This window comes from Dermochelys coriacea, chromosome 2 (genome assembly GCF_009764565.3).
Source record: "Dermochelys coriacea isolate rDerCor1 chromosome 2, rDerCor1.pri.v4, whole genome shotgun sequence".
NCBI classification, from domain to species: Eukaryota; Metazoa; Chordata; order Testudines; family Dermochelyidae; genus Dermochelys; species Dermochelys coriacea.
In genome coordinates this window covers 238,142,588-238,166,769 of record NC_050069.1, presented here as the reverse complement: position 1 = coordinate 238,166,769, position 24,182 = coordinate 238,142,588, and the positions used below count along the sequence as shown (strand labels likewise).

General features: G+C 40.0%; 2 long non-coding RNA genes across 2 annotated transcripts; both read right to left on the bottom strand.

Annotated features, from left to right (window-relative positions):
• Nucleotides 1–6,698: 6,698 nt before the first annotated feature.
• Nucleotides 6,699–12,751, bottom strand: LOC122455411. Its single transcript, XR_006279443.1, has 2 exons — nucleotides 12,570–12,751; nucleotides 6,699–12,286 (listed from the first exon to the last, which is right to left on the bottom strand). It is a non-coding gene; the product is annotated as an uncharacterized LOC122455411 (long non-coding RNA).
• Nucleotides 12,752–13,821: 1,070 nt separating this feature from the next.
• Nucleotides 13,822–23,361, bottom strand: LOC119850688. The gene is made up of 5 exons (XR_006279442.1): nucleotides 23,331–23,361; nucleotides 19,963–20,041; nucleotides 18,397–18,551; nucleotides 17,369–17,529; nucleotides 13,822–14,016 (listed from the first exon to the last, which is right to left on the bottom strand). It is a non-coding gene; the product is annotated as an uncharacterized LOC119850688 (long non-coding RNA).
• Nucleotides 23,362–24,182: the final 821 nt, after the last annotated feature.

Below are 24,182 nucleotides of genomic sequence, written 5' to 3'. Positions count from 1 at the left end.
GGGACACAACCCAGGTCAGCACGCAATGGTTTTGGGATCTCTGGTAGTGGTGGCTTAAACTTGAGATCCACTCTTCTGCAACACCTATTTAGTTATTCGTGGTGGAGCAATTTAGAAAGATTTTGCCAGGTGGGCCACGAGAATGGAACTCTTGGTATCATACCGAACAGACAGCTGCAGATGTGCATCTCCTGCAAGATGACATGGCAGCTGAACCCCTCCCAGGGAATGGAGGTTTAGGCTCTGTGTTATATTCTTAAGTTAAAAGGAAAATAACAAATCTCTAGTTAGTGATGTTAGTCTAGGTAGGATTTATTGTAACTGCTGTGCTGTAATGATTTACCTTTGGAATGTTGTTCATAAAGAGGAATTTTAAATTATTAATTGTGTGTGTGCATAACTGTCTTATGGTAAAGACTGGTACTGGATTCCTAAGAAGAAAAAGAAAGTGAATCCTATTATAGTTTCCATTTTTAGTATTTAGAAGGTTCCTACAGAAAATCCAGCTGTAGTCTCTTGCAAAGACAGGAATCGATGGTCTGTGCAAATATTTCAAGTCAAAGAGAAGAACTCAGTAGCATAGAACTGATAAGTAAATTGACTTACCTCACAGAAATTATTAAGCTCACTGAGTACAAAGAGGCAGTATACACATCAGCCTGTTAGGTTAGCTGAGGACTCACCTTTTACTTCAATATAATAGCACTGAGGCAGTTTAGTAAAACTAAGAAAAAGATCATTAATAACGAATATAGATTTAAGTGCTACTAAACAAGAGAAAGAGAGACAGGTATGGTTACAACAAAACAAAACAAAAAACACTTCCTAGGGTCTAAAACTTAATTTTAACAAGTTACAATCTTTGCCTACCCATTTTTCTCACTTATATCAAGTTACCAGCATAAATAACCCTCCGGGCCAGAGGATCCAACATTCACAGAATTAGAGGGTGCTCGCCTTTGTTCCCTAAGTCATGGATATCTAGAATGTCTTTTTGCTCCCCTTATATTTTCCTAAGTCCATGGTCTTTGTCTCAAAAGCCAGGAAGACTTCCTCAGAGTGCAGACTCTGTCCCCCCCGGTTTGGTCACTGAAATGTTTCCTCCACCACTTTTTTCAGCATACACTCTACTGAGAACATATACAACTTCAAAGAAGAAAGAAAAGAAAACCAACAATTACTGTAGCTGTTAGGCTCACACACTGTCTTTGATTCCACGTATAGTACACCTGAAGACGTTTGGCCTGCAGTCTGCAATTTCACTCTTTGTAGTGTTTTCCCAGTCTTCCTACTGACTTCCTTAAAATTACAGGTACCTGTATAGAGATCCAATCCACAGATTCAGCTTTGGTTATCCTTGACTGCTCTATCTTCCCCCTGCAGGGCTGGGCTAGATCTCACTGTTGCTCTACCAGTCAGGACATAGGGCCATGCCTTGTGTCTCAATAATATATATTAATTCTAAGCTTGTGTTATAGAATAGCAAGAGGAAGGCAGCAGACTTTTAGGCAAATAGCAAACTTACCTATCTCCTTAATTATAACCCATTGCTATAATAAATACTTACTTTCCTTCTTGGGACTAAGAACTTTACAGCTACCTTAAGAAATAATATCCAATAATGCATACCAATAATATCCAACTAATCTGTAAAATTACAGGAAACTGTATTGAGATCCAACCCACAGATTCAGTCTGGGTTACCCCTGTTAGCTGTATCATCCCTGCACAGCTGGGATGATACCCCCACCCTGGCGGCTGTTACCGGCTATGAGATGTTAAACAGTGGTAGGGAGCTGAGGAGCAGCCACAGCCCTGGGCCAGGGGACAGGGCCTCAGATGGGAGAGGAGAAGGAGGAACAGGGGGCAGGGCCACATAGAGGGTTGGGGCTTCATTGCAAAGGGGGCACAGCCACCCCAATTTTCTGTGTAGCCTATCTCAGCCCTCTCTCCTCACTGTGACAAGGCTGGCACTGCCTATGGAGAGAGAGAGGACTCACTGGTGCCGAAGACGCAGTTTTAGAGTCTTGGGGAGGCCACAGACCTGCCCCTGCAGAACTGTCTGAATCCTTAGTGCCCGGCCCACTGCAGGGCTCCCCAGAGACTGGTGAGAGGCTGAAGCATAGACCAGACCCTCTGACTCCATGACACTCCTAACGTATGTATGTTAAGATTCAGAAACCTCAAAAAAGGTTATAAAATGTCACGGAGCATATATATATATATAAAGATGTGTCATTTGATGAAAAAAATGTGCAAAGGAGAAAGGGGCTGAGAATTATGATCAGTTATTTGACCTCTTTCCACAAGAACGTTTCCTCAGCATATGCTCTGAGAAAATTAAAGAAGTTATTTGGGATAAATCCCTGGGTTCTGTACAGGAAACAGCAATTCTGTCTGATTCCTATATACAAGCCAGAGCATCCAATGAGTACAAGCCACAAACAGAAGGGAAGAAACCTGGTATAAAAAAGGATGTGGCAATCTCTACCTCAAAGCAGCACCCTGGAACCCCCTTATTCACCACTGTCATATAATTATGGTATGTTTTGTACAAAGTATGCCTTGCGATGTATCATTTTGAAAGTCTTGATCTATCGAACACTAATATCCTTTTGGAGAGTATGTGCTATCATTGTATGTGAAGGTATGAGATTTTCCTGCATGATTGGTACTGAAATATGTCGTAAATTTGAGAATCTCTACACCAGGTGGGTATTAACCAACCATTAATCAACTCTATAGCTCAGATGCAAAGTCCACACAATGGTGGTTTTCTCAGTCACTGTGACTCAACAAACCCCACCGGGAGATGTCTGGGCAAGTGTCTTCCCAAGCACATGGACTGAGGGTTATATGGAATAAGGAACAGTAGCATCTTGCCTTTGCCTTTCTCCTCTTTCACCCACCCCCCTCCCACTCCCAACCACTGACAAGATGACAACTTTACCTGAGGAGACTGGTCCAGGTTTAAGAGGGAAATTGGTGTATTATGAACTGTAACATTCAATGGGGTGAGAAAATTGCTGATCTAAATACTTTCACTCTCTGCCCATTGATTCACTGCACCTCAAGGGAAAAAGTAAGCACTTGTTGGACTGAAGAAGGGATACTAACCTAAGAAGTTTGGTCGGTAAGACTGCTGAAAGCATGTGGTGAGAAAACTTTGCTTTGAATTTAACATAGTTTGTTAAATTAGGCATCAGTTGCATTTTATCAGTATTTTTCTTGTAACCATTTATGACTTTTATGCCTCATTACCTGTACTCACTTAAAGTCTATTTTGTCACACTGTCTGGAATGGCTCACAACTGTGAGTGCTACCTCAGAGCCAACTGTCAGAAAACAGGGCAGACAATCCAGACTGGTGGTATGTTCTATAATTAGATTTCACAAAGCCAGTAACAAATGTGAACTCATGGATCTCTATATCAGTCTTACCATGGATTCACAGACAGTCCCCTTAAACTCTCCAGTCTATCTTGCCACCCAGATAAACTAGACTTTGTGATAATAGGTCACAAAGCAAAAATCACACTATATCAGATTGCTCCCAGTCCCAAGAAACCAGTCACTTACCCCAGATTAATTGGTACTCCAGATCTTACACCAAAGACAATGTTAGCAGCCAATTCTATAGTAAACTATCTAAATATTTATTAGCTGAGAAAAGGGCATGAGAGTGATTGAGAGGTTAAAGCAGGTAAAACATATGTACAGGTGAATGACAGTTTGTAATTCCAAATGGTGGCAGTGAGATAATAAACTGACAGTTTCCTAGAAAAGTCTTTTCAGGGCACCCAGATTGTCTCTAGGGATATCCACTTTGCATCTAGTACATCTTCTCTGTAAGAGTCCAAACAGACCAGAGACGAAGGCTCTTTCCTTGAATCCTTCTTCTGACAGAAGACACGCTGACAGTGTCTCTACCCATGTGGGCTTTTCCTTTGATGACAGTGAGTGAGGAATGCACTTTGAGTCTCCGAACTCCAGTCATCACACACATTTGCCATTTGCTTTGGAATTAGCACTTTTTCTGATAAAGTCCTTGTGATGAGGTCCCAAGGGAGCCACACTGAGATTGCTCAATTGGGGCAAATGGAAAAGAATAGGGCAGACAATTCCCCAAACTGGTGGTTATTCTAATACTTAGATTCACCAAGCCAGCAATAAAACAGCTTCTACAATACCTCACTGGTTACCCAGATCCAAAACTCAGTTTTCTTAAAGCAACCCAGCCTTGGGCTCCCACCCGGACAGCCAAGTCAAATATGATGAGGATTACTGAAAACATAAAGATTTCATAGTAGCAGCCGTGTTAGTCTGTATTCGCAAAAAGAAAAGGAGTACTTGTGGCACCTTAGAGACTAACAAATTTATTAGAGCATAAGCTTTCGTGAGCTACAGCTCACTTCATCGGATGCATTTGGTGGAAAAAACAGAGGGGAGATTTATATACACACACAGAGAACATGAAACAATGGGTTTATCATACACACTGTAAGGAGAGTGATCACTTAAGATAAGCCATCACCAGCAGCGGGGGGGGGGGGGGGAGGAGGAAAACCTTTCATGGTGACAAGCAAGGTAGGCTAATTCCAGCAGTTAACAAGAATATCTGAGGAACAGTGGGGGGTGGGGTGGGGGGGGGAGAAATAACATGGGGAAAATAAAACTATTTTATTTTCAATACAAAACTGATGTATGAAGGGCTGTCACTGACATTCCTAAATGCACCTTAGGGTTCCCCCATTCTTGATAAGGCATCAGCCACTACATTCTCCATTCCTGTAATATGAATTATTTCCATGTCAAATTCCTGTAAGGCTAGATTCCAGCAAAGTAATCTAGAATTGGTTCCCTTGGCTCGGTGCAGCCATGTCAAAGGCGCATGATCTCTTAAAACAGGACATTTTTTATTAAATAAATAAGATTTAAGTTCCTTAACAGCCCAGACAATGGCAGGGCATTCTTTCTTGATTACACCATATTTTTGTTCAATGCAAGGGTGTGCGTTTTTTGCTTAAGTAGGCAATAGGATGCCATCTTGCATGAGTACTGCACCCAACCTAATGTTAGAAGCATCAGTACACAGCACAAATGTTTTGCTGAAATCAGGGCTGACCAAAACTGGCTCTTTAGACACAGCTTCTGTTAAGTTCTGGAAGCCTTGTTCACACTCCTCTGTCCATACCACCTGGTCTGGTTTCCCCATTTTTGTAAAGTCTGTTATGGGGGCCACAATGCCACTAGACCTTTTTACAAACCTTCAGTAATAGTTGGCCAGGCCAGTAAAGGATTGGATCTGCTTCTTGGTTTGAGGGGCAGGCCAGCTCCAAATGGCTTCTACCTTCGAAGGATCGGGGTGAATCAACCCACTGCCCACTCTGTGTCCTAGGTAGGATATCTCTGCAGCCCTCATTTTGCATTTGGAGACCTTGACAGTGAGGCTGGCTTCTCTCAGCCTTTGTAACACAATTCCCATATGATTTAAGTGGTCTTGCCAGGTGGTCTTACTGAAAATAGCGAAGTCAGCTATTTCGGCTCTGGCAAATGTTGGTAATGCCTGCAGCACCTCATTGAAAAGCTGCTGAAAAGTAGCCCCAGAATTTACTAATCCAAAAGTCATAACCTTAAATTCATATAATCCAGATTCCACTATAAAAGCAGATTTTTGTCCTGGGTATCAGTATCTAGGGGAATTTGCCAGTACCACCCACTCAAATCCAGCATGCCTATCAGGCTGGGTGATGGCATTTAGTTTTCTGTAGTCCACACAAAATCTCATCATTTTGTCATTTTTAGGTACCATTACAATAGGAGAGACCCAGGGTCTTTGTGACTTAGTGATTATCCCCATTTCCATCGTGCTTTCTACCTCCTCCTGGATTTGCAGAATGTATTATCTTTTTTACCTAAGTGAAATAAGGTTGTGTTTTTTCAAAGGTTGAAGGAGAAAAAACAGGGAAAGAGAAGAAAAGAATTAAAATAAGATAAAGAAAAAAGGAAACATTTACTAGATTTTTCTTTTCTACTGTTCTTATTTGTTTGCTCTTTAGTAGCATAGATAATATTTGGATATAGAGAAGTGAGATCAACTTGTTATATTGCCTGCTTTTATGCTGATTCATTTTGACATTCTTCGTGGACATGTGAAAATTATAAATAAAACATTAGGAAAAATGTAAATGTGTAGCCTTTGAGACAACTTTTTAATTTACAATACACAGTAGAGTCATGCAAGGCATTTCTTTACTTGAACAAAAAGATATATCTATGTCTTAAATAGACATATCTATTCATAAATAAGATATGTGATAAACAAGTAATAAAAATAACAATAAAAATAATGGCTAAAGTATTGTGTTTTATTTTAGTATGTTCATAAATTAAGATGTGGTCAAATCAATCTATTCTTGATTAATACCAAAAATGGTTGTAAAAATATACAATTTACCTTACATTTTATCTCATATACAAATCTGCAAAATAAATATATACATTAATTTACTTGTATTTTTGGTAATACACAGTTACAAAAAATATGTGCTACATATACAAGGTATGATACAGCCTATAAAACAAAGAGTAACAAAGCTAATGTAGTATCAAAACTAAGATGATTTAATGGCCAAAAGAGCTAACTTATTATTACTGAAAGCTTTACTCTAATCACAAATCTATGATGATTCTTTTCAAAATATCACTAGGGTCCAAGTAACTTCAGAATTACCAAATTGCTACATGAATCGGTTTCTATCATCAGTTTCCATAATAGATATTTTCTGCTACATGAGTTGTTTTCTCAAGTATCCCACTTTCTTTGGAACTTTCCTCTAAAAATAGTACTAAACTCGACATAGTTGTGTGAGGATCAAGTAGTTTCACAAGGGGGATTTCACCCTTCTCTGATGAAAGATATGATTCTGTAGTGTCATGGCTAACATAGCGTCCATGCCCAGTGATGCAAGTGATGTGTTCATTGTAAGATCACTCAAGTTTGTATTACTGAGATAACTCACCAGTGAGGTGATATATATTCTGAGATGTACTTTGTTCAGCTAGGTCAAGCTCACTGCCCAGTTCTTCTGAAATTAGTGTATAGAAGCGACTTTTGAGTGATACTATTCGAGAAAGAACATGACTGCTTAGAGTTCCAAAATTTAATTTTACTACATCTTGCTGAGGATTATTCAGAATTAAGCTTTTTTTAAGATATTCAGACATTTCATGTATCTGCAGAATATCTATGCCTTTGAATTCCACAATATTTTGAATGTGATTTTGATTTAGCAATAATCCAAGATTCAAGGCACCCCAATTAATGGATTGTCCTGAAAGTCCACAGTTCCTCCTGTAGTGGCAGAAAACATCCAGAAAAGAATTAGCAGCAGCATAGTTTGCTTGTGTCGAGTTTCCAATAAATGAAGTAACAGAGGAGTAACACACAAAATAGTCAAGTTCCTGCCCTATGGTAGCCCGGTGGAGATTTATTGCCCCTGCAACTTTGGGACTTAACACTTTCTCAAAGTGAGACAGGTTCAGAGCTTCAAGACATCCATCATCAAAACCACGGCACTATGGAATACACCTTTGATTGGACTCTTTGGAAAGATTGTGTCAATTGAACTGATAGCTTTCTCAACCTGTAAGTGAGAAATAACATTACATTGCAAACTGACTATTCTGCTCCCTTCATACTGATTTTGCAAAGCCTTGATTTCTTCTTGCTTCTCACTGCTTGGATTGCTCCTTGAAAGTATCGCAATAGAGCCCCCTCCATTCTGGGCTATAAATTTCACAGTTTCAAATCCAAGCCCAGTAAGTCCCCCTGCCACTATGTAAACTGCATTCTGCTTAAACATTTTCTTCTGTGCTTCATATACTGGTATGTCTGAAATCCTGTTGGTCTCCACATCCCCTTTCAGCACAGCAAGTGGGATAGATTTGCAGGTAAAATAGGAGGTCACTGCAGTGTTTGTACTTTCAAAGTTCTCATTCTGCTGAAAAACAGAATATGACAGGTTTTTTAATTGTTTCATTTGCATTGATTTGATCCATCCATGGACAGCCCTTAGCCATTGTTTTAGAGATGCTTTCTGAAAGATACTGATAAGTTTCAGTACATGAACACAGATATTTCCTTGATCACTTCCACGTAGGTATCGAAAACATTCAGACTGTTGATTACCATGTACTATCACAAGGTCTCGGAGGTGGGAAAGATGGACTAGAAATTCCTTAGACATTCCATCTACTGGAGGCAGATAAACAAGGGCATTGCACTGATTTACACGTTGTCACTGATCAGATGTAGGTGTTGCAAGTACTTTTCTCCAGCCCGTTTCCTGTGCTGTCAGAGTAAGCACTTTGCACAAAACTGATTCTGGTTCAGTAGAAATAATACCTAAAGTCCACTGTGTTTCACCTTTGGTAATGTTTGATTTACAATTTCCCATGCTACCATAAAGTATGACACACAAGGAACATTTCTAAAGCATGGAAACTTCTTCCTGTTGAAACAAACTGTCCCTGGAACCATGACTCTTGATGATGCAACAACAGGATAACATGAAACAACTTGATCTCCCACCTTAACTTTTGTCATTCACAGCCTATTGCAGTTATTTTGCCACTGAAGTCCAGAGCTAAAAGCTTATGTTTGTCTATTGTACATGAATTCCAATACAACGTATTCCCAAAGTTACAGCTTGAAACTCTAACAGGAAAATAGTCTTCTGAATGGATGCATATTTTATCCATTTGAACTTCAACACTGTGATTTTCAAGCTGAGTAATGATATTACTGGCTATTTCAACAGATAAATCTTTCTCTTGGTAAGGATCTGTAGTGTATAAAGTGAATATCTCTGAGTTCTGAGGAGACTTTGAAGGTTGACTGTAATCCACATTCTTAAATGGTGTGCGTCTGATTTCTGAAGCGTAAATTCTTCCTTGATTGATCCAAATTTCTGGATGATCCTGTCCTTTATATTTTACAATAACATCCGCTAAGGCTGAGATGTCCAGTGTACTCGAAGAGCTGATGTCAATCATCTGAAATGTGATTCCTGAAACTTCTATTATGCAGGTTCTCATCATGTCACACAAAGCAAACCCCGGGTTAAGATGATCTACATTTCTATCTGTTGTTCTATACGTGATTACTCTAACTGAACAACTGGATTTTTTCTCTCTTAATGCCACAATAATTTGGCGATAAGTCTCACAACACTTAGCTAAATGTGCCACCACTTTGCTTGGGAACTCATCATTTAACTTCTTTGAATTCCCCACATGAACAAAACTTCCTGGTAGTCTTCAAGCTCCCTTTTCATTTGATGTTGTGTAGTCATTTCTGAACTCTTGGCTTCCAGCAACGTCTCCCAATCTTCATACATAATGTATCGTGACTCATTGTGTAAGTATTTTTTGAGTTGCTGAGCTATTCCAAGTTTGTCAGCAAACATGACGACTCTGGGTGCTTCCCCTAAACTTCCTATGGTCCGAGGGCGGAAAATTTCTTTCCACTTATTTTCAAACAGCAAGTCATTGTCTCTGGGGGATGTTGGCTTCATAAAAGTGATCCCAACACGTTTCAGTTCTGCCAAAACAGAGCCACGTTTATCTGTAAAGCATCCACAGACCTCTAAATAGTTCCTAGTCGATTTGCTTGTTTTCAAATATATCACCATTTCCTCCTCCAAAGGTCTGAAAACTACAAGGCTGCCTATGCCAGAAGGAAAGCCTGCTCTGGTTTGGAAAGTTATTGTCGTCATGACAGCGGTCATCTGTAGAAAACAGTCTAACAGCTCTGGATGGACACAATAGTCAGACATCTCTTCTCTGGTCGCTTTGTTAACCTTTATGCTGGTTATAGCTTCCTTTAGCTCTTCACAGTAAAATACATCCCTTAACTGTCTGAACATAGAACCGTATTGAAATCCAACCTGAGACAGTGTTTCATAAACCTTATCTGCTGTAACTACTGATTGAAAGATGTCTTGACAGGAGATGCTGTTTTCTTCCACTGCAGCTTCACTCTTCTTTGTAATTTGTCCTGATGCATAAACTGCAGCTGAGGATGACAGTATTTTGAAATTGTCACTGTTTTTTGTGATGCCAATTCTATCTTTAAAACATGGGACTTCTGGATTAAAACACATGGTGCCAAAAAATTGATACTAATCTGACAAGTACTTAAAGGCACTTTCGGCCTCGAGCTATTCATCACAGACGCCAAAGCGAGCTCTATAAAAAATGCACCTGGAACTAAAGCAACACCATTGTTCTTGTGCTCATATAAATAGGGTGCTAATGCCTGGGACTCTGGGCAATTGAATTCGGTGTTGTCTTTGTTCAAACTGTAAATCAAAGGATAATTTGAGTTTACAGCTCTTCGATTTGCTTGTTGATGGATGTCCAAATAGGTCATTAGCTTCTTACGATCAAACTGATACCTGGGAAAGGCTGCTGGAATACTTTGATACCCTTCATAAATGTGATGCCAGTCAGGATTATATCCCAGTTCAAACAGATTTCCTGCAAGAGTAAGAAGCGTCTGATATTCTTTATCAGTTTGCAAGGAGGACAAAACTCTAATTTGTTTGCCTAGCATTTCCATTATAAACCTCTGTAATGCTCTTTCAGGGCCTATTTCAACAAACACAATATTTTCTTTTTATCTAGCTGAAGTCACTATGGCCTGTGTGAAAGCAACAGGATCTCAAGCATGTCGGGCCCAGAACTTGCTTGTAGTGAAATCATCTGCGGAAGCAGCCTTCCCAGTCAGTTTTGAAATCATTTCAATTTCCGGTTTCTGTTTTTCCAAATACTGTAAATGCTCCACCCACCATCTCCTTTACTATTGGATCCATCATGTGGCTCTGGTATGCAGCTGGGACATGTAAAACATGAAAAAATATGTCTCTCTTGCTGAACAGTTGAGCTAGTTTTTTCTGAAGGGCACTCACAGAGTCTGCATCTCCAGACAAAGTACAGGAAGAAGGGCTGTTAAAAGCTGCAATGCACACCTTCCCAGAATACGGGCCGAGGGCTTCTGGTACTTCTTGAACAGGGATGTTACCAGCTACCAACATTCTGCCTCCGGTAACCTTCGCCTGTAACCTACTCCTGTGATAAAGTACTTTGACAGCATCTTCAAGGGAAAGAAACCCTCCACAATGGGCAGCAGCAACTTCTCCAACTGAATGGCCAACAGCAGCCATCGGCTTAATTCCCCAGTGTTTCAGAAGAGAAGTTAAGGCAACTTGGAGAGTAAAAAGCAACGGTTGAGCAATTTCTGGCCTTGAGAAATCCTCACATTCACTTTCTGTTAATTCCAGGAGGCTGATGGGTACATATTGCTGCAATAACATTTCTATTTCTTTACATTTGTCTCTGAATACTGCCTCTGAACTCAATAACGTCTTGCAGATCCCTTTGAAATTTACTCCATTAGCACAGAACACAAAAACTAGTTGTGGAGTAGTCTTTGACGGCATTATTTCTGTTTTAGCTGCTAATGCAACTTGTTGCTGTAAATGTCGAAGAGAGTTTGTAACAAATGCTTTTCTGTACTTGTAATTTACATGGCTTCTTCTACAGGCAGATGTATAGGCCAAATTTGGGAGAGTTACTGAGTTGCTTATGTTTAACTGCTCAGCTGTGTCTTCCATTGTCAAGTTGAGGGATTTGCTTGAAGCCACAGAGAGTACAAATAATTCAATCGGTCGTTTAAAAGAGGGAAGAACCTGTGTTTGCTTGAACTGTCTGACAACAACGTGGGCATTGGTTTCCCCAAATCCAAAACAGTTGACACCAGCTACTCTTCCAAATTCTCTCAACTCTTCGTTGGAATTGATAGATTTAATTTCTCTGTATTTATGCTACTAATATCCTCTCTGTAGTGCAAAGATGGAACAATTGTTTCATGGTGCATCATTAAAAGAACTTCAATTAACGCAGCTGCCCCAGAAGCTGATTCAGCATGGCCAACATTCCCTTTAACAGAACCAATCTTTAAAACAGGCATTTTAGGAGATCTGTTATTACCAATGATGCTACCGAGGCTCTCTGCTTCTGTAGGATCTCCAGCAGGAGTTCCTGTGCCATGTGCTTCAACATACTGCACAACTGATGGGTCAATATGAGTCAGATTAATGCTGCGTAGTAACTTTTTCTGTGCTGTCTGAGATGGTCTTGTGATTGGAGTCACAGATCTGCCATTCTGATTTACTGCACTGATGTTTATAACTCCACATATTCTGTTGTGGTCTTCTAGTGCCTGTTTCAGAAGACGGAATTAATGTATGGGATCATTTGGAATTTTTACAATATAAGGAAGACCACAAAAGCAAGAGCAGACAGAACATTTTGTTTAATTTTTCAGTGTACTCTTCTTTCTTACACTAGGATAAGTGCCTAAATATTTTAGCCCTGGATATTAACTTCACAGTAGAAGAGTTGCATCTAAAGCTGTCCTATAGGATGACATATTAGAATGGGAATTACACAGTCCTGGTTATCTGGAAATCTTATTTTTGGAAGCTCTATAAAAATAAACCTACCTTTTTTAGTGGCTTCAGTAAAAGAACACCACAGCCTTCTCCCCTTCCATAACCATTTGCCTTTTTAGAAAAGGGCTTTCTCATCCCCTCAGGAGAGATCATTTTTGCTTTACTCACAGATACGAAGGTGCGGGGATCTATAATGCAGTTCACTCCTCCACATAGAGCTGCTTCACAATCTCCTGTAGTAAAATAAATGTCTGACTGTTTTCCATCTTCTGTGCATCTCTACAGATTTACATTAATACACTGTAGTAATATACTGAATTGACAGCATTGCCCACTGCTGATAAAATGAAAGAATTTGCAGAGAGACTATAAAAACAGAACTGACCCACTGAAAGTTCATAGACATATTCAGACTTTCAGGCCCTGAAACCCAATAGATGGTAAAATTCTCAGTGTTTGGAATGGGCCTGAGTAGATAGCAACATATTATTAGAAGTCACTGAGGTAGTAAATACTCTTCATCTAAAAAAAATAAAAGTAAAAAAAGCACCCAACCCGTCATGTATCATGATAGTGTGATAGGGCAGAATGGAAGACACTAACAATTTCTCAAGTTCCTAAAAATGGAAAGCTTGTTGTGACCAAATGCACCCCTATATTCACACCCTACACACTATTGTAATAATCTTTGTGCAAAATATGAGGTATCATTTGAAAACTAATAACTCACGGGTCAATATCATGGTGAAATTTAGGTAGCAACATTATATGTAAAGTTATGAATTCCCCAAGAATATTGGTGGTGGCACATGTTCAAGCACACATTGCCCAGATTAGGTAAGTCAATCTTAAACACAGGAATGTGTGTTTACCTCACTTTACAGGTAAGTAGTAAGAGGCAGAGATAGGGTTACCACAGGGTGTGACTTGCATGCTATTTTGCTGTTTGTGAGGGGTCCAGGTTGGGAGCTGCAGCAGCAAAGCATTGTGAGGCATCCCAGGTTATGGGGCAAGAGATGACACAACCCCTCACTGGTCTGGATTGCACCGTAGAACATCATACTCAAATCTTTCATGGTTGCTGATAATCAGTGAAAGTGACTGGCAATTGCTGTTGCCTGTCACAGGAACTGCAAGTGCAAAAGTTTCATTTTGTTCATTTTGGTAATGGTAAAATGCAAATGCTTTTAGTCCTTACCAGCTGTGATATTAGTCAAATTCTAGTACTGCACATATATACCTTAGCAGTTTAATTGCTGTAGCAATGCTAATTTATTTGCTTATTTACTTTTAGTCCCAATATCTTGTTTAACTGCGTAATGCAAAGCAAAAAGAAATGATGAGCATGCAGTATCAATGGCAAGTGATGGTCCAGTCAAATTAAAAGTGTATGAAATCCTGTTAGCAGCTATGCTCATTGCTGTCCCAGTCCCATCGTAATGATTTATTTCAGTTACTGCTCTGTTTGCGATGATCTCATAGTCTCAATTCATAAGACCTGTAAAAACAGCAGACATGTTTCATGTTAGCAAGAGAGATTAAAACAGGTGATCAGATCTAAACCTAGTGGTGTTCTTTGCTCTCCTAGTTTTATCCTATGCTGTTTTATGTCAGCACCTAAGGTGAAATCCTGGCTGTATTGGATTTCACTCCTGATCTATATATTTGAGACTTGAAATCTGTCTGAAGGTATTAAATGACATGAAAGGCTTGTCTGCAAGAGAAAGTTGCACTAGTCTTACTAAAGGTGCGATTCTAAACTGATTCAGTGACACTGGGACAAACCCCTATTTTGATTTAACTTAAATGGATTCCTAAGTAACTTAAACTAAACCAAAATGAGCCTGGTTTAAATGGAAATAAGAGAGTCTACGGAGCCTTTTGCTCTGGTTAATGGGCTGGGTTTAAAATCACACCTTTAGTGAAACCAACACAACTTTCTTGTGTAGCCCATGGCTTAGTGCTCGATATTGACACAGCCCTATGCAGCTGGCAGGGCAGTAAGGCCGTATAAGAAACATCCCATGTGGCCATGCAGGGCTTAGTGTGCTTATGAGATATTGGGTTTGGTGAGGCAAGAGCAGGAGCTGCACTCCCAATAGTCTCCCTGGACTGAAATGGGTTGCCTAGGGAGGTGGTGGAATCTCTGTCCTTCGAGGTTTTTAAAGCCTGGCTTGACAAAGCCCTGGCTGGGATGATTTAGTAGGTGTTGATCCTGCTTTCAGCAGGGGGTTGGACTAGATAACCTTCTGAGGTCTCTTCCAACCCTAATATTCTATGATTCTATGATTCCCTGTGAGCAGACAGGTGACAGGAAAGGGGCCATGTTACTGAATCTGTGGGCATGCAGCCCTGCAGTGGGAGGAGGGCAGAGCTGGACCGGTCCAGCTGGAGCACCGGGAGCTGGAGGTACAAAGGCTCCCAGAGTCATCAGGAGTGCAAGGGAAGCATCCACAGTGCTACCTCCATCCGGAGAGCACAGTGTCCACCCCACTCCTTAGCCAGGCAGTGCTGTTTGTGATTTAGACTTAGGCTATGTCTACACTACCACTTATGTCAGCAAAACTTATGTCGCTCAGGCTCTGAATATTCCAGCCCCTGAGCGACATAAGTTACAACGACATAAGTGCCGGTGTGGGCGTGAAGTTCTCCCACCAACGTAGCAACCACCGCTCGTGGGGATGGATTAATTATGTCGACAGGAGCGGTCTTTCTCATCGTCTTAAAGCGGCTACACTAGAGATCTTACAGCTGTGCAGATACATCAGTACAATTGTACTGCTGTAAGCTCTCTAGTGTAGACTTAACCTTAGAGCAGTGGTTTTCAAACTTTTTTTCTGGTGACCCAGTTGAAGAAAACTGCTGATGCCCGCGACCCAACAGAGCTGGGGATGAGGGGTTTGGGGTGTGGGAGGGGCTCAGGGCTGAGGCAGGGGATTGGGACGCGGGCTTACCTCAGGCGGCTCCTGGTCAGTGGCGCAGCAGGGGTGCTCATGCAGGCTTCCCACCTTACCTCAGGCTGCTACCTTCCCTACCTTACCTCAGGCAGCTCCCGGTCAGCGACTAGCAGCAGGTCTGGCTCCTCGGCAGAGGAATGCAAGCAGCTCCACACAGCTCTCGCCCGCGGGCACTGCCCTCCCAGCTCCCATTGGCCAGGAATTGACCAATGGGAGTGCGGAGCCAATGCTCGGGGTGGGGACAGCGCATGGAGCCCTGTGGCCCCCCCGCCTAGGAGCCAGACCTGCTGCTGGGCAGTTCGTGGGCACAGCGCAGTGTTAGAACAGGTAGGGACTAGCCTGCTTTACCAGGCCCGGTCGGTGGTGCGGACCAGAGCTGCCGCGACCCAGTTCCTTTGTCAGAAATATAAAGGGAAGGGTAAACACCTTTAAAATCCCTCCTGGCCAGAGGAAAAACCCTTTCATCTGTAAAGGGTTAAGAAGCCAGGATAACCTTGCTGGCACCTGACCACAATGACCAATGAGGAGACAAGATACTTTCAAAGCTGGAGAGAGGGAGAAACAAAAGGTTTGGTTGTCTGTGTGATGCTTTTGCCGGGACAGAACAGGAATGGAATCTTAGAACTTAGTAAGTAATCTAGCTAGATATGCATTAGATTATGATTTCTTTAAATGGCTGAGAAATTAGACTGTGCTGAATAGAATGAATATTCTTGTCTTTGTGTCTTTCTTGTCAAAAACTTAAGGTTTTGCCTAGAGGGATTCTCTATGTTTTAAATTTAATTACCCTGTAAGGTATTTACCATCCTGATTTTACAGAGGTGATTCTTTTTACCTTTTCTTATATTAAAATTCTTCTTGTAAGAAATTGAATGTTTTTTCATTGTTCTTAAGATCCAAGGGTTTGAGTCTGTGGTCACCTATGCAAACTGGTGAGGATATTTATCAAGCCTTCCCCAGACAACGGGGTGCAAGGTTTTGGTGAGGATTTTGGGAGGAAAGACGTTTCCAAACATTCTTCCCAGTAACCAGTCAAACGTTTGGTGGTGGCAGTGGAAGTCCAAGGGCAAAGGGTAAAATGGTTTGTACCTTGGGGAAGTTTTAACCTAAGCTGGTAAAAGTAAGCTTAGGAGGTTTTCATGCAGGTCCCCACCTCTGTACCCTACAGTTCAGAGTGGGGAAGGAACCTTGATAGCCTTACATTCCGCAACCCTGCGGCTCACAACCTGCAGTTTGAAAACCACTGCCTTAGAACAGTGGTCTCCGAAGTGGGGTGTGCACACCCCAGGGGGTGTGCAAGACCATTCCTGGAGGTACGCGGCAGGAGGAGTGCCACAGAAGAAGCGCCACTGCCACAGTGGCAGCGGCACTCCCGGACTTTTGATTCTTTGGCAGCACGCTGGCAACAGCTCGGCTCTCCCCGCTCCATCTACGGCGGCATGCCGGCGGCAGCTCGGCTCTCCCCACTCCGTCTTCGGTGGCACACCGGCAGCAGCTCAGCTCTCCCCACTCCATCTTCGGCAGCATGCTGGTGGCAGCTCGGTTCTCCCCGCTCCGTCTTCAGCAGCATGCCGGTGGCAGCTCTTTTTTTTTTTTTTTTTGCTTCCCTAGAGCTGGCCCGGGGGGTGCGCAATCCAAAAAGTTTGGAGACCACTGCCTTAGAGTATCATTTACGTAGCAATGAATAATACCATAACCTAATTAGATAATGTGAGCTGTTTATAACATACAGTATGCAGCATCCTAACATCCTACAGTATGTTCCTAGTATGTTAGCTTTAGATTTTCTATCATTAGATAAAGTTAGATAACTTTCTATAGTATATGGAAATGTGTACTGTTTTCCAAGATGTTAAATGTATGAAATAGTTTGTCATTAGATTACGAGCTTACCAACAAAAACCCCTGTTTTGGTGCCACTGGTATTTTCCATTGTGACTCCTGCATCCTCCAGCGCTCTGTACGTGCATTCCAGGAGTAACTTTTATTGAGGATCCATGCGCTCAGCTTCCAGATCATTAATTCTGAACAGCTTGTTGTCAAATGTGTTAAATCTAAGACATACAAACCAGGAAATAATATTATATATATACAGCATACACTACTAGAGATTTTTTTGTATATTCAGTTATTATTACATGATAAGCCAAACATCTGTATCTTTCCCCAAAATCTCTATTAAAAAGCAGCATGCCAGTAAAGGTACAAATTTTGCTCTTCTCCCTATTCTAAACACCACCTCCAAAAATATTTATCTTCACAGGAGTACAGGTACCAAATAGCCACAGAGGAGTTCATAAAACACAACTATATAAAGAAATGAAATAAAGAATGAAAAGAAAAAAAGATATTAAAAGTATTTTTTAAAGTTATACTGTACCAGTAACCCAGATAAATTATATATATCATAGAATCATAGAATTCTATGATATATATATATATATATATATATATAGCATTGTTAGGTTTTACAGTAGAGCTGATTGGAAAAAATGCCAATGATACTTTTCTAATTGGAATTTGCTGATTTGTGAAAATCAAAAATGTTTCACTGAGACAGTCTGAGATCGATAGAGTTCTGATGGAACCCAGGCAGAGTATTCCCAGTGTGCCCCACGGAATCAGGGGCAGCCAACTGCCTTGTTTTGTTTAGAAAAAAGCAAATGGAAACAGTTTGATTTTTCTGAAACAAAAAAAATTTGAAATTTCAGATATTTTGAATGTTGAAATTTCCTGTGGAATGGAAATTCTGTGTTTCGACCAGCTCTGCTTATGAGAAAAGGGGCAGATTCTCAGATGTTGTAAATTGTGATGGCTCCAGTGAAGCCAAAGCTATTTACTTCAGTGGGAACAGGATTAAGCTTTAACATATAATTTAAGAAAATTTGGCTAGTGGTTTTGGAACACAGAAACAGGCTTACCCATCAATAAGAGCAGCTCGCGTCGTGCATATTTTTTCCTGGTTTGTTATCATCTGGATCATACCATTCTCTGGTATTGAATCTTTCTGGGGTTATTTCTATGGTACAGTTTCTGCCCTCCACCAGTACTTGCCAGAAATTGTCGACTCCTTCACCTGTTGCATGAATTTTTTTTAAAACAGATTAAATGGGGTTTTTTTAACAGCACATACTGAAATTGAACACACTTGTGTGTCTGAGCGATAGGCTGAACAAGAAGTAGGACTGAGTGCATTTGTAGGCTCTAAAGTTTTACATTAGTTTTGGTTTTGAATGCAGTTATTTTTGTACATAATTCTACATTTGTAAGTTGCACTTTCATGATAAAAAGATTGCACTATAGTACTTGTAATGGGGGAATTGAAAAATACTATTTCTTTTGTTTTTTACAGTGAAATATTTGTAATAAAAAATAAATATAAAGTGAGCACTGTACACTTTGTATTCTGTGCTACAAATGAAATTAATATATTTGAAAATTTAGAAAACATCCAGAAAATTTAAATTAATGGTATTCTATTATTGTTTAACAGCGTGATTAATCATGCAATTCATCATGATTAATTTATTTAATTGTGCGATTAATTGTGATTAATTTTTAATTGCTTGACAGCCCTAATATATGTATAAAATCAAGAGAGGAAATAGAGATACAAAGAATTCACTTAGGGTTTGTCTATATGGCAAGATACTGCAATGCAAGCCAGAATATGAATCGACAGCGCACCAGTTGCCATGTGGTAATGTCTGATGTGGACACTGCTAGAATGCAGTGAAACTTCTGGAGTGTAGCTGCACAGTAACTTGCTGCGTAGACAAGTCCTTAGATTGTAAACTCTTTGGGGAAGGGACCCTCAAGTCACTGTATGCATGTAGGGTGCTAGTGCAAAGGGGCTCCAGTAGGGCTTGAGCCTCTAGGTGCTACCACAATACAAATAATAAAATAATAAATATTAATGTTCAGAACGTTTGTTCAATTTTGGGGGAAGCATTAATGCATTGGAGTTGTATCTTGGAGAGGTTGGAAAGAAAGCTTCCTACTCATCAAAGCCCTATTCAGCTCCCACTGAAGTCAATGGGACTCCAGTGGCAGATGGATCAGGCAGCAGGATGATATGTGAATGTGAAAGACAAGATATTGGAAAATAATCTGATGGTGGTGGAGGAGGAGGAAAAGCTATCTACCTGGAGTTGTCATTTATAACATGCTTTTTATTTGCATAACTCTAATAAAATGGACACATTTTTTTCCTGATTTATACCAATGTGCAACCTCAATCATGGTAAAATTTGGCCCAGTGCTTTTTGTTTCCCAAAACCAGATTTTTAAGCCTGATTCTGATTTTGTAATCTGAACCCATAAATGAAAGAGCTAATGATGCAGTCCCTTCCCTATAACATTACTACATATTGCACACTAGCGCAAACTTCCTATAGATCTCTTATCACATAGTAAAACAAATGATTGAATGACAGCACTCTTTGATACTCTGTCAGTATTGTGATTTGTATTTATCCACAATTTACCTCCGGGAAAATTGCATCCTACTCCCACTATGGCAATTTCATCCCCAGTCACTGTCATTTTTTCAAATTTTTTCTTGAGCTGCAAAATACACTTTTAGATGTCACATAATTCAAATGAAAGTATATATGTCTAATTAAAAAAATTCTTACAGAAGGTGAACTTCCCACAAGCACACACATCCAGACAGAGTTAATCTCGAGCACTCTATGTAAATTGTGGGAGATTAACACTTCTAAATGGTGACCAGATTGCTACTATCTCAGCCTTTTTGATATTAGCCTTTTTTAAACGGCATCACATTGTTGACTCATATTCAGTGAGTGAGCCATTATAACCCCCAGATCCTTTTCAGCGGTACTACTGCCTAGCCAGTCATTCCCCATTTTGTAGTTGTGCATTTAATTTTTTTCTTCCCAAGTGTAATACTTTGCAGTTATCTTTTTTGAATGTTCATCTTGTTGATTTCAAACCAATTCCCCAAATTGTCAAGATGACTTTGAATTCTAATCCTGTCCTCCAAAGTGTTAGCAACCCAATCATGTTGTGACAAATTACAAAGAGGTCATGTGACATAGTGAAACCCTATCACAGGATAGAAAGGTATTAATAGCCAATTAGTTACATCTATGGCATTTGTGCCGTAATTAATAGATTCAGAGGCCAAAAGGGACCACTGTGATTGTCTAGTCTGACCTTTTGTGTAACACAGGCCACAGAACTTCCCCAAAATAATTCCTAAAGCATATAATTTAGAAAAACTTCCAATCTTGACTTTAAACTTACCAATGACCAACACGATCCTTAGTTAATTGTTCCACTGGTTAATTACCCTCACTATTTAAAATGTATGATTTATTGCCAGTCTGAATTTGTCTAGCTTCAACTTCCAGCCATTGGATCATGTTATGGCTTTCTCTGCTAGACTGAAAATCCATTATCAAATATTTGTTCCCCATTTAGGTACCTTTAGCCTGTGATCATGTCGTCCCTTAACCTTCTGTTTATTAAGATCAATAGATTGAGCTCCCTAAGTCTAGCACTATAAGGCACGTTTTCCAATTCTTTAATCATTCTCACAGGTCTTCTCTGAATCTTCTCCAATTTATCCACAACCTTCTTGAATTGTGGACACCAGAACTGGATGCAGAATTCCAGCAGTGGTTGCACCAATGGCAAATACAGAGGTAAAATAGCCTCTCTACTCCTACTCAAGATTCCCCTATTTATGTATCTATAGATCACATCAGCCCTTTTTGCCATAGTTTAGGCACTGGGAGCTCAAGTTCAGATGATTATCCACTCCCCCCCACAAATCTTTTTCAGAGTCACTGCTTCCCAGGATAGAGTCCCCAATCTTCTAAGTATGGCATATATACTTCATTCTTATATGAATACATATACATTTAGCTGTGCTAAATCCAGAATCCTTTTTATCAGTGACCTCTCCACATCATTATTTACCACTCCCCCAATTTTTGTGTCATCTGCAAACTTTATCAGTGATGATTTTATGTTTTCTTCCAGGTCATTGATGAAAATATTAAATTGCATAGGGCCAAAAACTGACCCCCGTAGGATGCTACTAGAAACACACCTGCTTAATGATGAGTCCCCATTTACAATTATATTTTGAGACCTGTCACATTGTTTGATGTGTTCTGTGTTAATTTTATATCGTTCTAGTTTTTTAATCAAAATGTCATGTGGTTCCGGGTCAAAAACATTACAGAAGTCTAAGTATATTACAGCAACACCGTTATCTATCAACCAAAAGTGTAGTCTCATCAAAAAGATATCAAGCTAGTCTGACAGGATTTTTTTCCCCATAAACCTATGTTGATTGGCATTAATTATATTATCTTCCTATAATTCTTTATTGAGCAAGTCCCATATCAGCCACTTTACTATCTTGCCTGAGATCAATGTTAATTGGTTGCTACTGAGGGCAGATCTATACTATCACTTAAGTCGATCTAATTCATGTCACTCAGGGGTTTGAAAAGGTCACCCCCCTGAGCAACGCAAGTTACAGTGACCTAAGTGCTGCTCACCAGTGCTATGTCAGCAGGAGATGACGCCAACATAGCTGCCATACCTCTCACAGAGGTGGAATAATGATGCTAATGGGAAAGTGCCCTCCTGTCAGCATAGAGCGTCTTCACCAGGCATACACCAGCAGCAACAGTGCAGTAATATTGCTCCCAGCAACATTGCACCCTGATGTGAAGGGGTGCTTGGATGGTGAGCATGCACCATAACAGGTGGTAACTCTATTCATGCTGGAGGAGGCAGGTAGAGGCAATAAAGGGCCATTACTCCTGCAAAAGTAGGTGGTGCTTGCTAAGAAGTGGACATGCCCAGGGAAACAGGAAAGAATGAGAATGCAACACATCCCTTCAGAAGCATCCACTGGTCCATGCCCCATAATGCACTGGCAAATATTGATGTTGTCTTTATTCCAGTTCAGTGTAAGCACCACCAGAAAGTAGAACGTATTCTGTAGAAAACTTACCCATTTTAGTCCTTACATTAGTGGTCATATTTTCAATGAGAGCTGCTGGGAGCAGATTTTAAAAATCTATCCAGAAAAGTAAATTTGTTTTAACTGTTCACATTGGATTTTTAGTAAAAATATTAAGTAATGATGACATTCAAACTCCTGGGGTCAGATCCAGATTAACTTAACTGACTGCAGTGGAGTTAGTCCAAACTGATACTCGTGTAACTGAGCTCAGACTCTGGACTTTACTGTTTTAGATCCTTCTAGGTGATTTACAGTTACAGTTTCCAGTGATTATTTTCTCCAAATTTCAAAGTTGATTTTTCGCAAACTATTGCTCATTTGGGGGTCATAGTCTGATATACTAACTCATGCTGAGTAGTATCTTACTCCACATATAGATCCATTGACTACAGTGGTATAAAGATGCTACCCAAACTTGAGGAAGGTGATCAGAATCTGGCCTGCTAGAAGTAAAAGTCTGTTTTTATTTGTGTCTTTAAAAAATTGTTTTCTTCAAATTCTTAGAAAAATTGCCATCCCTGCCTCCATGAAGCCTGGAAATGCACTCCCACAAAGCCTGGAAGCTTGACAATCACAAAGCAATAAAAGTTTTGGCTTACAGAATATTATATAAAAATCAGGCCTCAAATTTTTGATCCAGTTGAGTGATACCATTTTTAAGCTAAAGCTGGAAATAGCCAGGTATATACACTAGCAAAAAGACATTAAAATGGATTATTGTTGTTAAACTAAAACCTAAGTAGTATAAACAATTGTGATGGAAAAATAACAGCCTTACAATCAACAATAACATATTTCTAACTATAGCATATTTCTCTCTTTAAGGAGATATGTTGTTCTTACCTTGTTTCATTCCTCCTGAATGGTGCTAAATACTGATTTTGTTTAAAGCTATTATATAGTCTTCTGAGGAGTTTCAAATTCCTCAGACATGACCTATGAGGAAAGGTTGAAAGAATTGGGCACATTTAGTCTTGAAGGGAAAAAAGACTGACGGGAATCTGATAACAATCTTCAATTATGTTAAAGCCTGCTACAAAGAGGACAGTGATCCATTGTTCTTTATATCCTCTAGGGCTGCACAAGGCAGATTCAGGATGTTTATTAGGAAAAACTTACTAACTATAAGCATAGTTAAGCACTGGAATAGGTTACCAAGGCAGGTTATGGAATCCACATCACCAGATGGTTTTTTTAAGACTATGTTAGACGAACTCATGTCAGGGATGGTCTTGGTAGTCTCACCACTTCTTCACCATGGAAGACTGGACTAGATGACCTTTCAAGGTGCCTTCCATCCCTACATTTCTATGAAATTCAATTAACTTCAATAAAATGGGGTGAACAAATGTTAACATCCTTTAAGGAAGAGAAATCAGATGAATGACTGGCTTAGTCACTGATCCTGATGGAAGTTCAAACTATTTTTTATATGTGGTATATTGCTGAAGTGTGAATATTGAGTATATTTTACATTAGTTAAAGTGTCAGATTGCTGGAGTGCAAAATAAAGTCCATATACTGTCAAATAGTTCTTTTGCAGTGATCATTGTCCTAAAATAGGAGATATTATCGTCACATTAAACTAACCCATGATGTGCTCTAAACTTAAGAAATCAATTAAATGCATCTGTCTTTAAAGTAAATGGATTAAGGCTGTCCACCCATTATCTCTATAACTCTCAGATATTATTT